The 18,582-nt window shown below is 42.3% G+C and overlaps 1 long non-coding RNA gene across 1 annotated transcript; it reads right to left on the reverse strand.

Moving 5' to 3' along the window:
• Positions 1-6,702: 6,702 nt before the first annotated feature.
• Positions 6,703-15,747, reverse strand: LOC147086880 (uncharacterized). The gene is made up of 3 exons (XR_015075753.1): positions 15,449-15,747; positions 9,776-9,898; positions 6,703-7,838 (listed from the first exon to the last, which is right to left on the reverse strand). It is a non-coding gene; the product is annotated as an uncharacterized LOC147086880 (long non-coding RNA).
• Positions 15,748-18,582: the final 2,835 nt, after the last annotated feature.

Here is an 18,582-nt window from a genome sequence, read left to right on the forward strand (position 1 = left end):
AGATCCTCAGCACCTGATCTAATAACCTCAGCTCCTCCCCACCCCACCTAATATCCTCAGCTCCTCACCACCCCAGCTACTATCCTCAGGTCGTTCCCACCCTAGCTAATATCCTTGGCACCTCCCATCCCAGCTAATATCCTCAGGTCCTCCCCACCCCACCCCACCTAATATCCTCAACTCCTCCCCACACTACCTAACATCCTCATCACGTCTCCACCCCACCTGATATCCTCAGCTCCTCACCAGCCCACCTAACATCCACAGCTCCTCACCACCGCAAGTAATATCCTCAGTTCCTCCACTCCCCACTCACCTAATATCCTCAACTCCTGCCCAACCCACCTAACACCCTCAGATCTTCCCTACCTCATATAATATCCTCAGCTCCTCACTAGCCCACATAATACCACAGCTCCTCACCACCGCAAGTAATATGCTCAGCTCCTCCCCACCCCACCTAATAACCTCAGCCCCTCCCCACACCAACCTAATATCCTCAGCTCTTCCCCACTCAACCGAATATCTACAGATCCTCCCCACCCCACCTATTATCCTCAGCTCCTCCAAACCCCACCTAATATCATCAGCTCCTCCTCACATCACCTAATATCGTTAGCTCATCCCAACCACATCTAATATCCCAGCTCCTTCCCACCCACCTTATATCCTCAGCTCCTCCTCACCCCAGATAATATCCTCAGCCCCTCCTCACCCCACCTAATATCCTCAGCTCCTCCCCACACCACCAAATAGCCTCAGCTCCTCCCCACCCCTCCCCAGCTAATATCCTCAGCTCCTCCCCACCCCATCTAATGTCCTAAGCTCCTCCCCACCCCATCTAATATCCGCAGCTCCTCCCCACCCCTACTAATGTCCTCAGCTCCTTCCCACCCCACCAAATATCCTCCGCTCCTCTACACCCCACCTAATATTCCCTGCTCCTCACCACCCCATCTAACATCCTCAGCTCCTCCCAGCCCCAAGTAACGTCCTCAGCTTCTCCACACACCACCCAATATCTTCAGCACCTCCCCACTGCATCTGATATCCTCAGCTCCTCCCCACCCTATGTAATATCCTCAGCTCCTCCCCACCCCACCTAATATCCTCAGCTCCTCCCGACCCCATCTAATATCGTCAGCTCCCCACAGCACCATTTATTATCCTCAGCTCCTCCCCAACCTACCGAATATCCTCAGCTCCTTCCCACCCCACCTCATATCCTCAGCTCCTCACCACCCCACATAATATCCCCAGCTCCTCCACAAACCCATCTAATATCCTCTGCTCCTCCCCACCCGATCTAATATCCACAGCTCCTCCCCACCCCACCTAATATCCTCAGCTCCTCACCACCATAGCTACTATCCTCAGGTCCTTCCCACCCTAGCTTATATACTTGGCTCCTCCCATCCCACCTAATATCTTCAGCTTCTCCCCCCCACCCCAACTAATATCCTCAAATCCTCCCCACCCTACCTGACATCCTCAGCTGTTCCCCACCCCACCTATTATCCTCAGCTCCACCCCACCCCACCCACTAATATCCTCAACTCCTCCCCACCCCAACTAACATCTTCTGCTCTTCCCCACCCCACCTATTATCCTCAGCTCCACCCCACCCCTCCCCCTAATATCCTCAAATCCTCCCCACCCCAACTAATATCCTCTGCTCTTACCCAACCCACCTAATATCCTCAGCTTCTCCCCTCACCAACCTAATATCCTCAGCTCCTCCCCACTCCACCGAATATCTACAGCTCCTCCCCACCCCACCTAATATCATCAGCTCCTCCCCACCCCACCGAATATCTTCACCTCCTCCCCAGCCAACCTAATATCCTCAGTTCCTCCCCACCCCACCTAATATCCTCAGCTCCTCCCCACACCAACCTAATATCCCCAGCTCCTCCCCACCCCACCTAATATCTACAGTTCCTCCCCACCTCAGCTATTATCCACAGCAATGAGTGCAGCTCCAACAACCCACAAGGAGCTCGACACCACCCAGGACAAACCAGCCCACATGAGTAGCACCCATCCACCACTTTAAACATTCAATCCCTCCACCAGCGGCATACTGTGGCTGCAGTGTGTACTATCTACAAGATGCACTGCAGCAACTCGCCAAGGCTTTTACGGTCGCACATTCCATACGCGCAAACTCTACCACCTAGAAGAACAAGGGCAGCAAGTGCATGGGAACGCCACCACCTGCACGTTCCACTCCAAGTCCCACACGTTCCAGACTTGGAAGTATACCGCCGATCCTTCATTGTCGCTGGGTCAAGGTCCTCGAACTCTCTCCCCACAGCACAGTGGGATTACCTTCAGCACACGGACTGCAGCAGATGAAGAGTGCAGCTCATCACCGCCTTCTCAAGATCAACTAGGGATGGGGAATAAATGTTGGCCTTGCCAGCGACGCCGACATCCGATAAACAAATAGTAACCAATATTAAACCAAATAAAACACATATCTCAATTACATTGTCAAAAACAATGCAGGAATATCACTGACGTCACTCATATTGTCAATATTCATCCAGTAATATCATTGTCCTCATATATATTATCAATATTCATTCAGGACTATCACTGAACTCACTCATATTGTCAATATTCAACCACGGATACCACTGACCTCATGCATATTCATAGATTAATATCACTGACTGCACTCATATTGTCAATATTCATCCAGGAACAACAGTGACCTCATTCATATTGTCAAAAGTCATCCTAGATTATCACTGACCTCATACAAAATGACAGCATTCATCCAGGAATATCACTGACCACACTCATATTGTCAATATAGATCCAGGAAAATCACTGACCCCACTCATATTGTCAATATACATCCAGGAAAAGAACTGACATCACTCAAATATTCAATATTCAATCAGGAATATCACTGACCTCATTCAGATTTTCAATATTAAATCAGGAATATCACTGACCTCACTCAGATTTTCAATATTAAATCAAGAATATCGCTGACCTCACTCAGATTTTCAATAGTCATCCATTAATATCAATGACCTCACTCAGATTGTCAATATTCCATCATGAATATCATTGACCTCACTCATATTGTCAATACTCAATCATGAATATCACTGTCCTCATTCAGATTTGCAATAGTCATCCATGAATATCAATGACCTCACTCATATCGTCAATATTCAACCATGAATATCACTGACCTCACTCATATTGTCAATATTCAACCATGAGTATCACTGACCTCACTCATATTGTCAATATTGAACCATGCATATCACTGACCTCACTCATATTGTCAATATTGAACCATGAATATCACTGACCTCACTCAGATTTTCAATAGTCATCCATGAATATCACTGACCTCACTCAGATTTTCAATAGTCATCCATGAATATCACTGACCTTACTCATATTGTCAATATTCAACCATGAATATCACTGACCTCACTCAGATTTTCAATATTCAACCATGAATATCACTGACCTCACTCAGATTTTCAATATTCAATCAGGAATATCACTGACCTCACACATATTTCCATAAGTCATCCATGAATATCACTGAGCTTACTCAGATTTTTAATATTCAATCATGAATATCATTGACCTCAATAAGATTTTCATAAGTGATCCAAGAATATCACTGAAATCACTCAGATTTTCAATATTCAATCATGAATATCACTGACCTCACTCAGATTTTCAATATTAAATCAGGAATATCGCTGACCTCACTCAGATTTTCAATAGTCATCCATGAATATCCCTGACCTCACTCATATTGTCAATATTCAACCATGCATATCACTGACCTAACTCAGATTTTCAATAGTCATCCATCAATATCACTGACCTCACTCATATTTTGAATAGCCATCCATGAATATCACTGACCTCACTCATATTATCAATAGTCATCCAAGAATATCACTGACCTCACTCATATTGTAAATATTCAATCATGAATATCACTGACGTCACTCATATTTTCAATAGTCATCCATGAATATCACTGACCTCACTCATATTTTCAATAGTCAACCATGAATATCACTGACATCACTCAGATTTTCAATATTCAATCATGAATATCACTGACCTCACCTAGATTTTCAATAGTCATCCATGAATATCACTGACCTCACTCATATTTTCAATAGTCAACCATGAATATCACTGACATCACTCAGATTTTCAATATTCAATCATGAATATCACTGACCTCACCTAGATTTTCAATAGTCATCCATTAATATCACTGACCTCACTCAGATTTTCGTAGTCGTCGATGAATATCACTGTCCTCACTTATATTGTCAATAATCAATCAGGTGTATCACTGACCTCCCTCATATTTTTCTGAACAATTCATATTTTCAATTTCCATGCAGTCAACATAGTTTTATGAAAGGGAAATCGTGTTTGACAAATTTATTATTGATTTTTTGGATGTAACTAGCAGGATAAATAAAGGGGAACCAGTGGATGTAGCATATTTGGATTTCCAAACGATATTCGGTAAGGTGCCCCATATAAGGTTATTACACTAGGTTAGGGCTCATGGGGTTGGGGTAATATAGTAGCATGGGTAGAGATTTAGGTAACGGACAGAAAACAGAGAGTAGCGATAACGTATCTTTTTATTGTTGGCAGGCTGCCACTAGTGAGTTGCCGCAAGGATCAGTTTGGGGCCTCAGTTATTTACAATCTTTATTAATAACAAAGATGAAGGAACTGAATGTAATGTATCCAAGTTTGCTGATGATATAATGCTTGGTGGGACAGTAAGCTTTGAGGAGAACACAAAGTGTTTGCAAAGGGATATAGATAGGATAATTGAGTGGGCAGTAAGTGTAAGATGGATTATGAAGTAGGGAAGTGTGAGGTTATTGACTTTGGTAGGAAGAGTAGAAAAAAAGTATAATTTGAAAGGGTGAGAAACGTTCAAATGTTGGTGTTCAGAGAGATGTGTTTATCCTCGTGCAAGAAACACAGAAAGCTAGCCTACAGGTACAGCAAGCCTTAACTAAATCAAATGGCATGTTGGCCCTTATTGTAAGGGTGTTGGAATATAAGATTAAGGATGACATGCTACAATTGTACAGGGCCTTGGTGAGACCACACCTGGAGTACTGTAAACAGTTCTGGTCTCCTTTTCTAAGGAAGGATATACTTACCTTGGAGGCGGTGAAAAGAAGGTTCACTAGATTGATTCCTGGGATGAGAGGGCTGTCCTATGATGAGAGATCGTGTAGAAAGTGTCTATGCACTCTGCAGTTGAGAAGAATGAGAGGTGATTTCATTTAAACATACAAGATTCTGAAGTGGATACAGAGTGTAGATGCTGAGAGATTGTTTCCCCTGGATGGTGTGTCTAGAACTATGGGGCTTTGTCTATCTGTTCCCCTTAAGATAGCATTCCCTATTAATATGACTTTCCCTTTTGTTCCGTCATCCCTCCAACTGTTCCCAGCCCCTAAACATGCCCTGCTTTTTTCCATTTCTGACGAATGGTGTTCAGCCTGAAACATTAACTCTCTTTCTCTCTCCACGGATGCTGCATAGCCTGCTGAGTTTTCCCAGCATTTTCTGCTGTTATATCGGATTTCCCGCATCCACAGTATTTTGCTATTGTATCTTTCATTCTGTCACGGTTGTGTGAGATAATCACCAAATTCTGGATCTGTTTCACATTGTGAGGGCGCCAGCGTTCATAACTGGGTTGTAGCTGATTGTGATGAGAAAGAGTTGCTCGATTGTGGAAAATTATAACGTCTCGAGATCACAAGGTACTGTTGGGGAGCTAATGTCCTTTTGTGAATAACTTGTAAGTTAAATTGTAGCCGAGCACAGATAGAGGTGAGCATGATTGTCTCTGGGCTTTCCTCGGTAACAGATAACCTTTGCTGGAATTGGCAAGAGTAAGCGATCACTATGGCTATGCGAGTCACACTCTTTTAGAACAAATTTAGTTAAAGTCGATCTCTCGGTTCTGAATTCTTCAGGGGATTAACCGGCAAGATGCTGGGAAGATGTTTCCGCTAGAGTTCTAGAACAAGGTTTCACAATCTCAAAAAAACGGTCGATAATTTAGGACTGAGATGAGGAGATATTTCTTCACGCAAAGGTTTAGGAATTCTTGGAATTCTCATCCCCAGAGGGTTGTGGATGCTCAGCCATTGAATTTATTCTAGACAGAGATCGATAGATTTATGGATATTAAGAGACCCACATAATATGCGGATAGGGGGAGAAGGTGGAACATAGATTAGCCATGATCTTATTGAATGGTGGAGCACTGGGCAGGCCAAGAGGCCTACTCCTGATCCAATCACTTATATTCTTATGTTCTCTCACTTACCGCCACACCTCTACCTCTCTACATTGCGGTAATCTCTTGAAATATGGGTCTATGCAAATTGGGAAACATTGTATTAATTCTTCAGCTGGAACACTTCACTGAAGGCCAAACAAAAGACAATTGTTTGAACTGGTGATTAAAGTGGCACCAGTCAGTTAGGTTGAGCTTCGGCCTTTCAGCATAGTTTGATTTACCAATGCATCTACTGGCTATTTTATTCCTGAAACAGTTGAACAATTGTTAGAACTGTTAAAATTCCACTGCAGATGAAGAAACCTTATGTTCATATCACTAACAAATAATACACGTTGCATCCTTCGTGAACTTAGCGCAGTTTTATTTCTCAAACCTTTATAGCTGGTACATACAGCGAGCTGATTAGATGTTTTTGAAAAATTGTGGTTGTTTTGCTCTGAATTGAATCATTAATTAACAGTTTTGCCTGAAGACACAAATGGAACATTTTTATTGTCAATATGAAATATTACAAAGTTAAATTGAGAATCTCGGACCGTTCCTTGCCAATGGTTAGCAGACGTGATCTTTATGCAGAATGAACAAACAGTGGGAGAGATACAATAATTTAATGGGGGCACTGAACATGACGATTTGTGCAACCCATTTCAATTGAAAACAGCATAAAACAGCGCTCAATCATATTTTAATGATTCAATACAACAAGTTGGTTCGACGGACCTGCGCATAATGCATTTCCAAAATTAGTGAGGAAAGGATTTTCAGCAAAAAATCATTACAGGTCAGAAGCGTCACCCGTTATTGCAAAGAATTCAGCTGCCCAGGTCATTCATTCACTCATTCATTTATGTCTGTCTATCTGTCCGCCTGACTGCCTGACTGCCTATCTTACTGTCTATCTCTCTCTCTCTCTATATTTATTTATCTCTCGATATAACAGTCACTCTGCTTCTGCAAGTACAACTTTCATATGAATCACCGATTGATTTGGCCAGCTCAATGTTCTCTTGAAAAAATGTGCAAGTGAATATGAGTTACAGTTTGAAGGAAGGAATACTCAAAGAAGGCTTATATACAGGCTCGGTTCCATTAACTCTATTGATAGGGCAACCGTCTACAAAACTCGAGATGCAATATCACATCCAAAAGACAAGTAGGCTGCAACAACTAAACTGCATTTGTGTAATTCCAAAAGTTAATGGCTTAAAAGCTTATGTTATCGTTGTGGATGTGGCCAAAAGACAGAATGATTCGCTTTGCCTATCAATCTCACACACAAACACAACAAAAACCATTGATAGAAAGAGATATGGACATTTCTTGTATCCAAGATTAAAATCAAAATCAAGTGGTTCCGATTTGGTGCTTTACCGAACTCTGCTCTGGAAATAATGACACATTTACATGGCATCTTAAATATCGTCTGTTTAGACGGCAGTCTCTTCGTTGCCCCTTTCGACAGAAAGTATTCTGGCAGTAACATCACCTAGCAGAAGATAAAGTAAATGGGTATCATCAAGGCTGCTCTAGTAAGTGATGGACTGTCACTGATAACTTCATGACACGAATCGACCATATAATTGCATGTTATTCTGGCGCACCGTTCCTGTTCACAGTCGTCTGCAGCTGACATACTTTTTAGTCAGTCTTTTATGTAAACATTTGCAGTGGCAAATTAAATTGTCAACATTTCCGATTCAGTTTTGTGAAGTCAGCTTTCATGAGAAATAAATGCAGTTTCTAGACAGAAGGTGGGGCTCTGCAATAAATGCTGAATTCCCGCTCCTGACTTAATCGCCATTTCTTAAATTTTCTAAGCAACTTATGTTCATGAAATGATTATGGGCAATGCCAATAAACATTTACTACCATTTCTAAAACACTTTTTTGTGTGCATGTATTTCCAGTACAACTTACAGCTATAATGTTTTCTGGGCTCCAATTTCTGGCTGCAATTAAAGCAGAAAATGACTCTGAGAGCAGTTATTTGTAACCATGCAGTAGTTGAATCCGGCCTGTCGGTGGCGAGGTGGAGCCAAATTTCTCTTTTCAACCAGGCCACAAACTTGAATGTATATTCATCACCTAAACTTGGACCATGTCACAGGCAATTTCCTAGCTTATGTCTATAGCATGTTAAATTAGTTAATCTGGCATGTGTTTTTATCTGACACTCTGAGATACACTTTCTTCGCCTTGCTGCCAAACCTGAGTCAGTTAGTAATTGAGTGGATGGTAATACTGATACCTGGGATGGCAGGAATGATGTGTGAGGGGTGATCGGGTCGATTGGGCTTATATTCGCTAGGGTTTAGAGGAATGAGATGGGATCTCATTGAAATTTTAACATTCTAACAGGACTAGAGAGAGTAGGTGCAGGAAGGATGTTCCCAATGGCGGGGAGTCCAGAACCAGGGGTCACAGTCTAAGGATAAGGGATAAGCCATTTAGGACTGAGATGAGAAGGAATTTCTTCACCCAGAGAGTGGTGAGCCTGTGGTCTTCTCTGACGCACAAGGCAGTTGAGGCCAATTCATTAAATATATTCAAGAAGGAGTTGAATGTATTTCTTAAGGCTAAAGGGATCAAGGGATATGGGGAGAAAGCTGGGACAGGGCATAGAATTTGGATGATCAGCCATGATCTCATTAAATGGCATCGCGGGCTCGAGGAGCAGAATGGCATACTTCTCCTCCAGTCTTCTATGTTTCTATGATGATGTTTCTATGTTAATGGATTAACTCTATCAATGATAGTTAATGGTAGAATTTTAGACAACTCTTTGTATTGGGAGAAATGGATGATGGTTATTTTATCAATGAATATGTCTGCGTTGACTCTGTTTGTGCGTTGATCTGATTATTACCTTTTACATGCTGCATTTTGAGTAAGTGCAGTTCCAGATTTTTAATAGGGTTGAAATGTGTTTTGCATAATTTTGCCAATACAGAAGCATAGGACATTCTGATTGGTAAAATGGGGATGAAGAGTTAACTCTCAGAGTGCTGTCACAACTGGAAATTACAAATTCTATTTGTAAATATCAATAAAGTGAAGGATATTTTGATTCAGATATAATCGGTGCAGACAATGTAAAGCAATTTGCAAATGAGCAATCTGAGTGCATATATTTCCAACTCTGCCACCTTTTGTAAAGATCCCGCCAACCATCACCTCTTTTCTTTATCACCGCATCTATTTCACTGTCAATGAGTGAGGAATTAATCTGCACATTAGTGTCGAAGAGGAACATTGTAAGCCCCTTGATTTTCAGCATGGGGACAAACCTTTCGCGTCGTGTCGACATTTAATAATGCAATAATAATACTTATTGACATCATGGTGTGAAAAGCAAAACATCTTCCTTTCTGACTTAATTTCAGTATGCAATATTGCAAAGAATCAGCAAATCTTCAAACGTACCATCAAGATGTGTCTTTGCTTTTATCGGTTTGCACGCTATGGCCACGATAATCAGAGTCCCAAACAGGATGAATGCGGCGAGACACAAACGAATTGTCATTGAATAAGATGTTAAGTAAGAACCTAGAAGATTATAGAAGGAGAGAATTTTAATGGGAACTTATCCTGTTTCCACTGCAAACCCAAGTACAGTGTCAGTGTTTCATTCTATCTAATCTTCACCTGGCAAAGTACGGAACCATCGTGATTTATCTCATTAGCATTAAAGAACTGGGTCAGACTCACTTGGGGAAGACTTTAATCTTTTTCCATTTCTCGGTGTGGTTTACCCTACATAGACTTGATTTCATTCAAAACTCTGCTGCCTGTATCGTAATTTGCAGTGAGTCCCATTCACCCCTGTGTTCGCTGATCTATATTGGCTCCAGGTCCGCCAACTCTTTGTTTGAGTTTGTTTGAGCGTGTGTGTGATTGTTTGTGATTGTGTGTGAGTGTGTGTTTGGGAATGAGCATGTGCGAGTATATGAGTGTATGAGTGTGTGGGAGTGTGTGTGTGTGTGTAGGTGTGTATGTTTGTTATTGTGTGTGTGAGTGTGTGTGTGAGTATGTGTGAGTGTGTGTGTATGTGTGTATTTGTGTTATTGTGTTTGTGTGAGTGTGTGTGAGTTTGAATGTGCGCATGTGTGTGTGAGTGTGTGAGCGTGTATGTGTGTGTGAGTGTGTGTGTGTCTCTGTGTGAGTTTGAGTGTGTGTGTTTTTGGGTGTGAGAGAGTGTGTGAAAGTGTTAGTGAGTGTGCGTGTTTGTGTGTGTATGAGTGTGTATGAGTGTGTGTTATTGCGGATGTGATTGAATGCGTGTTTGTGTTTGTCTGTGTTTGTCTGACTGTGTGTGAGTGTGTGTGCGTTATCGTTTGTGTGTGTGTCTGTGTGTGTGAATCGCTTTATGTGAGTGACTATTCGTATGTGCATCTGTATGTGTGACCGACTACGTGAGTGCATGTGAGACTGTGTGTGTGAATATGTGTGGATGTGTGTGTTAGTGTGTGTGTCTGAGTGTTTCTGTATGTGTGCGTGCATTATTGTGTGCGTGTGTCTGTATGTGTGAATCTCTGTTTTATGTGTTTTGTGTGTGTGTATATGTGTGGGTATGTGTTTGCCTGTGTGTTTGTCTGTGTGTGTGAATTTGTAAGCTTATGCTTGTGTGTGCATCTGTATGTGTGAGCGAGTATGTGAGTGTATGTGTGAATGTATGTGAGTGTGCATGTGTGTGAGTGTATGTGAGTGTGTGTGAGTGTGTGTGTATATGTGTATATGTGTTATTGTGTGTGTGTATATGTGATTGTGTGTGCACGTGTGTGTGAGTGTGTATGTCTGTGTGATTGTGTGTGTATTGACTGTATGTTTGACTGTGTTTTTCAGTGTGTGTGTGCATCTGTGTGTGTGAACGGTTCTGTCAGTGTTTGTGTCTGTGTGCGTTTGTGAGGGAGCATGTGAAAGTATTTGTGAGTGTGTGTGTGAGTGTGTATGTGTGTGTGCGTATCTGAGTGAGTTATTGGTTAAGTGAGTTTCTGTGTATTTTAATCTGTGTATTTGATTCTGTGTGTGATTGTTTGTGAGTGTGTATATGTGTAAGTGCACATGTCTGTGTGTGTCTGTCTGTGAGTCTGATTCTGTGTGTGTTTGTGTGTCTGTGTGTGTGAGTCTGTGTTTGTGGTTGCTTGTGAGTGTGTATCTGTGTGAGTGTGTGTATCTGTCTGTGTGTGTCTGTGTGAGCATTTGTATGCGAGTGCATGTGTGTGCATCTGTGTTTGTGAGTGAGTATTTGTGTGTGTGAGTGCGTGTGAATGTGTGAGTGAGTGTGCTTGTGAATGTGTGTATATATGCATGTATGTTATTGTGTGGGTGTGTGTGAATCTGTGTTTGTGAGTGTGTATTTCCCTGAGTTTGTGTGTGTGCCTGTCTGTGTGCATTTGCCTCTGTTTGTGTATCTGAGTGTGCGAGTGTGAATGTTTGTGTGTTATCATGTGTTTGTGTGTGTGTGTGTGTGAATCTGTTTGTGTGAGTGTCTTTATGTGTGAGTGCGTGTGTGAGTGTGTGATCATGTGTGTGAAATTCTAGATCATCTGTCTGTATGTGTGAGTCTGTATATGTCTTTTTCTCTGAGTGGGAATTTCTCTGTGATTGTGTGTGTGAGTGTGGATCTCCTTGTGAGTGTGTCTTTTTCTGTGTGCATCTGTTTGTGTGTATCTATGTGTGTCTGAGTGTCTGCGTGTGTGTGAGTGAGCATGTGGGAATGACTGTGTGTGACTGATTGTGTTTGTGTGTGATTGTGTGTGCATGAGTGTATGTGTGTATTTGTGTGTGAGAGTGGGTGTGAGTGTGTGTGCGAGTGCGTGAGTGTGTTTGTGTGTGTGATTATGTGTGTGATTGTGTGTGTGCCTGTATGTGTGTGTGTGTGTTTGAGTGTGTGTGAGCATCTGTGTGAGAGATTCTGTGTCAGCGTGTGTCTGTATGCATGAGTGTGTGTGTGCATCTGTGTGTGTGAATCTCTGTGGGTGTTTGTGAGTGTGTATTTGTGTGCGGTTTTGTGTACCTCTGTGTTTGTGAATGTGTGTGTGTGCATCTATGTGTAAGAGCATGTATGTGAGTATGTGAGTGTGTGTGTATGTATGTGTGATTGTGTGTGTGTGTGTGTGTTTGTGTGAGTGAGTGTGTGTGTCTGTGTGTGTGTGTTTGTTATTGTGGGTGTCAGTGTGTGTGTGTCTGTGTATATGAATCTGTGTTTGTGAGTGTGTATTTGGGAGAGTGTGTGTTTGAGTGTGCGTGTGTGAATGAATGTGTGTGAGTGTGTGTGAGTTTGCGTGTGTGTGTCTTTATGTATGAATGTGTGTGTGTGAGTGTGTGAGTGTGTATTTGTGTGTGAGTGTGTGTGTGGGTCTTTATGTATGAATGGGTGTTTTTGCATGTGTGTGTGCATCTGTGTGTGTGAACGATTGTGAGTGTTTGTGTGACTCTGCATGTGTGTGTGCGTGTGAAAGTGTTAGTTAGTGTGTGTGAGTGTGTTAATGTGTGTGTGTGTGTCTCCGTGTTTGAATCTGTGTGCGTGACTGTTTATGACTGTGTATATGTGCGAGTGGGCGTCTGTTTGTGTATTTGTGTGTCTGTTTGTGTATGAGTGTGCGTGTGATTGTGTGTGTATGTTATCGTGTGTTTGTGTGTGCCTGTGTGTGTGAATCTGTTTGCGTGAGTGTGTATGTGTGTGAGAGAGTATGTGTTGTATGCAAGTCTGTGTGGGTGAGTGCGTGTAAATGTGAGTTAATGCTTGTGTGTGATTGTTTTTCTATGTGTGTGTGCGTTACTGTGTGTATATGTGTATATGTGTGAGTGAGAGAGTGTGGGTATGTTTTCGTGTGTGTGTCTGTGTTGTTAATCTGTTTGTGTGAGTGTGTGTAAGTGTGTATTCGTGTGAGTGCGTGCCTGTGTGTCCTTTTGTGTCCCTTCGTGTGTGTGTGTTTTATCGTGTGTGTGTGTCTGTATGAGTGAATCTGTCTGTGTGAGAGTGCATATGTGTGAGTGCGTGTGTGTGTGTATCTGTGTGTGAGAGTTTCGAGTGTCTGTGTGTTTGTGCCCTTGTGTGTGTTTGTCCGTTTTTTTTGTCTGTGCTTGTGAGTGTATTTGTGTGAGCGTGTCTGTATATGTGTGTCAGATTGTGTGATCGGGTGCGTGAATGCTTGTTTGTGAGTATGTGTGTGTTAGTGTGTGTGATTGTTTTTGTAGGTGTTTGTGTGTAATTGTGTGTTTGTCCGTGTGTGTCTGAATCTGTGTTTGTGATTGTTCCTGAGTGTTTATTTTCGTGTGTGTGCGTGTGTGTGTGTGCGTGTGTGCATGTGTGTGAGTGTGTGTGTATATGTGAGTGTATGTTTGTTACCTTTTGTATGAGGCTGTTTTTGCGAATCTGTTTGTGTGAATGTGTATATGTGTGAGTGCGTGTGTCCCTGTGTGTATCTGTGTGTGGGAGTGTGAGTGTGCGTGTTTGTGGTTGCGAGTGTTTGTCTGTGTTTGTTTGTCTGCATGTGTGAGTGTGTTTGTGAAAATGTGCGAATGTGTGTCTGGGTATGTCATCGAGTAGGTGACTATGTGTTGGAGAGTGCGCGTGAATGTGTGAGTTAGTGTGTGTATGTGAGGGTTTTTAAATATGTGTGTGTATTCTTCGTGTGTGTGCATATGTGTGTATATTTGTTTGGCAGTGTTAATTTTGTGAGTATGTGTGCCTGTGTGTGTCTATATGTGTGAATTTGTGTGTATGTATGCGAAAGTCTGTCTTTGTGTGTCTGTATATTAGAGTGTGTGTGTGTAAGTGGGTATGTGTGTGTTTCTGAATGTAGATCTCTGTGTAAGTGTGTGTTATTGTGTGTGTGCGTCTGTGTGTTATTCTGTGTGTGTCATTGTGTGTGAGAGTGTAAGTGTGTGAGCTCGTGTGTCTTTGTCTGTGTGTGTGGGAGTATGTGCGTGTGAGTGTGAATTTCAGCGTGTGTGATTGTGTGTTTGTCTGTGTTTGTGTTTCTGTATGTGCGAGTGTGTGTGTGAGTGTGTGTGTGTGTCTGTGTGTCTGAGCAAGTATATGTGTGTGAGTGTTTGTGTGTGTGAGTGCGCTTGAATGTCTGAGTGATTCCTTGTGTTATTGTTTTTGTATGTGTGCCTTTATTAATGTGTGTGTGTTTGTCTGTGTATGTGAATATATGCCTGTGAGTGCGTAATTGTGTCTGTATTTGTGTGTATTTCTGTGTGTGTGAGTGTGTGTCTGAGTGTGTTTGTGTCTGAGTATGTTTGTGTCAGATTACGTGAATGTGTGTTATGATGTGTGAATGAGTGTGTTTGTGTGTGTTTGTCAGTCTCTGTCTGTCTGCAATGTGAATATCTGATCATTACAAGGCAAGAGAGAGCCGTGCTTTAAATTACCCTTACATTGTAGTTACTATGGGGTAGGGTTTGAACATGCTTGAAAGCTGTATAGGGGGACTGCAGTGGTAACTGTTGAAATTAATTGAATTTGTGCCACAGGATTCTGAGATAGGAATCATTCAAATCAGACAGTGAGAGCAAATAACATATTAAAGTTTGCGTTTTCCTGGCGGTAATATTGAACTTGTATTACAGCTGCAACAACTCCATCAATGTTTTCTCTGTTACCTGGATAACTATTATCCTATGTTACAGCGAAATATTCCAAGAATAATTGCTGCAACAAATAACAGATTAAATGCAGAAACAATTTCCCAAATTCTCGTATGCCTGATTTTTACACTTACATTTAACAACAATTTAATACGTCACTCTCAAGCACATTAGGAAGATGCATCATTTACAAGACAAACCACAGCCCATTGTGTTACTGTGAAAATCGCAACCACAGGATGAGAACATTTCTGTCAGTCCTGTAAAACATCAAATCATTGGATACTGTCGAAGCTAGGGACAACATAGTCATGTGCGGCTGATTGATTCATTAGTTGATTCTTTGTACAATTGCATTTTTAAATGCTTTACACATACACTCATTGATCCAGAGATTGATTCATTTATTCATTCATTCCTTCTGGAATCGCTAAATGAAACAACTTAATCAGCCTCAATGGAAAAGAAAAAAACAGTGACTGTGTGAATCTCACTGACCTCTTACAGTTATATGTACCGGGTCACTCAGAGCCGATGTTAGCTGTTTTCCCTCCACATTCCCCTTATAGAGACAGATGTAATTTCCTCCTTCAGCATGATCTATATTCCTGATGACGAAGGTGACAGAATTGCTCCCTGCAACCATAGGCTGGACGTCTGAGTAATTCGTTTCTCCGTATCTGTATAAGTAAAATGTGGATCCTGGAAGGTCCCGGGAGATTGTACAGTTAAAGGTAACATTTTCACCCTTAACAGCAACACGGGAATCCACTGATATATTTGGATTGGGTAGACATGTAATTCGAAAGGAACAAGTATTGACAATCGATTCACAATGCAATACAGACTTATTTATGAGGTCCAAAATCTTAACGGTCTGGACTTGGGCATACGGAGCATAATTTGAAAGCATGCAGTTCACACAGAACTCGTAAACATAGTGAGCAGAGAGGATGGTAGTAAAACACATGAGCTGTGCATAATCAGGCTGTTGAAATGGGGAGAATCATTGCAGATTTAATTTAACACCGAGAAGTGTGAAGTGAAGAACTTTGATAGGAAGAATGTGGAGAGACAATATGATCAACAAGGTATAATTTTAACCGGGATGGACGAAGCAAGAGACATGATGTCTATGTAAACAAGTCTTTGAAGTTAGCGGGAATGATTGAGAATGCTGTTAAGAACCTTTATCAATAGAGCCACGGAGTGCAAATTTAAGGCCGTTATGATAAACCTTTAAACTTCACTGGTCATGTGCCAGCTGGAGTATTGTGCCTAATTCGGTGCATCACACTTTTGGAAGTATTTCAATGCTAAGGCAAAGGGACAATTTGGAGAGCTCTTTCAGAGCCGGCACAGGCACGATGGACCGAATGGCCTCCTTCTGTGCTCTATCAGTCTATGATTCTCTGATTAATGGTGTCGCTGACAGTAATGTGTTAGCCTGTGTTTTCAGGATTAGTTGTTACAGACCAAAGTTATGCGCAGAGACCCTCTCTGTGAATAATAAACAACATTACAAATAAAGACGGATGATATTCTGTCTATACCAGTAGAGCATTGAATAGGGCTATTAAAAATCTCTGCTCCCTTTCACTAAACTGCTATAGTGACCACCAAATCTGACCACCTGATATTGACGGAGATTCTACATTGGTATCGCTACCGCTCTCCGTGTTTTGTGCTGTTAACCAATACGCTCTGATAGGTCAGATATGTAGGAGTTAAATTTGATATCAGGAACATAGATAGTGCAGTAATACCCCACAGCCAGCCCAACATTGTTTGGACAGAAATAGACTACGGATAGTCACTAATAAATCCCAGATTGTGAAGAAAATGGTGGGATTGCTTTGATTTAATATAATTTGAATTAATTAAATGGTAAATCATGGCAGCAAAGCTCGGCGCCGTGATATGCTCCTCCTGCACAATGTGGGAATTCAGGGACACGTCCTGTGTCCCTCACGACCATGTGTGCGTGAGGAGTATCCAGCTGCAGCTACTGGCAGACTGCATTGTGGCGCTGGAGCAGAGAATGAATACATACTGGAGCATTTGCGAAGCTGAGGACGTCGTGGATAGCATGTTTAGGGAGTAGGTCACACCGCAGGTAAAGGCTGCACAGGCAGGAAGAGAATGGGTGACCACCAGTCAGAGTAGTTGGCGAAGGCAGGTAGTCAAGGGGTTTCCTGTGGCTATCCACCTCTCAAACAGATATACCAATTTGGATATTGGTGAGGGAGATGGCTTATCAGAGGAAGGCAGCAGCGGCCAACTTCCTTGCACCGTGGGATGTTTTGCTGCACACGACGGGAGGAATAAGAATGGGCGAGCTTTAGTGATAGGGGATTCTATTGTAAGGGGAACAGATAGGTGTTTCTGCGGCCGCAAACGAGACTGCAGGATGGTATGTTGCCTCCCTGGTGCAAGGGTCAAGGATGTCTCGCAGCAGCTACAGAGCATTTTGGACGTGGAGTGTGAACAGCCAGTTGTCGTGGTGCACATAGGTACCAACGATATAGCTAAAAACCGGGACGAGTTCCTAAAAGATGAATATAGGGAGTTAGGAGGTAAAATGAAAAATAGTACCTCAAAGTTAGTAATCTCAGGATTGCTACCAGTGCCACGTGCTAGTCAGAGTAGAAATAGAAGGATATTTCAGATGAATCCGTGTCTAGAGGAATGGTGCAAAGGGGAAGGACTCAAATTCCTGGGACATTGGAATCAGTTCTGGGGGAGGTGGGTACAGTACAAAACGGACGGTTTGCACCTGGGCAGGACTGGGACCGATGGCCTAGGTGGAGAGTTTGCTAGTGCTGTGGGGGAGGGTGTAACCTAAAATATCAGGGGGTTGGAAACCTGTGCAGGGAGACAGAGGAAAGGGAAACAAGGATAGAAGCAAAAGACAGGAAGGAGAAAAGCAAAAGTAGCAATCAGAGAAATCAAGGGTTCAAATCAAACATGGCCACAGTAAATCATAATTCTAATAGGTCTAAGAAAGTTAAAAAAACAAGCCTGAAAGCTTTGTGTCTTAATGCGAGGAGCATTCGTAATAAGTTGGATGTATTAGCAGTGCAAATAGATGCAAACGGATATGATATGATTGGGATTATGGAAACATGGCTCCAGGGTGACCAGGGCTGGGAATTCAACATCCAGGGGTATTCAATATTCAGCAATGACAGACAAAAAGGAAAAGGAGGTGGGGTAGCATTGCTGGATAAAGAGGAGATTAACAAAATTGTGAGGAAGGATATTAGCTCTGATGATGTAGAATCTGTATGGGTAGAGCTGAGAAATACCAAGGGACAGAAAACGTTAACGGAAGTTGCATGCAGACACCTAAAAGAGTAATGTGGAGGTTGGGGGTGGCATTCAATGGGAAGTTAGAGACGCGTGCAATAAGGCCATAGCAGTGATCATGGGTGACTTTAATCTACATATAGATTGGGCTAAGCAAATTAGTAGCAATACTTTGGAGGACGAACTCCTGGAGTGTATACGGGATGGTTTCCTGGACCAATATGTTGAGAAACCAACTGGAGATCAGGCCATCTTAGACTGGGTATTATGTAATGAGAAAGGAATAATTATCAATCTTATTGTGCGAGGCCCCTTGGGGCGTA

This window comes from Somniosus microcephalus, unplaced genomic scaffold, assembly GCF_052327205.1.
Source record: "Somniosus microcephalus isolate GS21.2 unplaced genomic scaffold, FLI_Smic_1.0 unresolved_chr7, whole genome shotgun sequence".
In the NCBI taxonomy this organism is placed as follows: domain Eukaryota; kingdom Metazoa; phylum Chordata; class Chondrichthyes; order Squaliformes; family Somniosidae; genus Somniosus; species Somniosus microcephalus.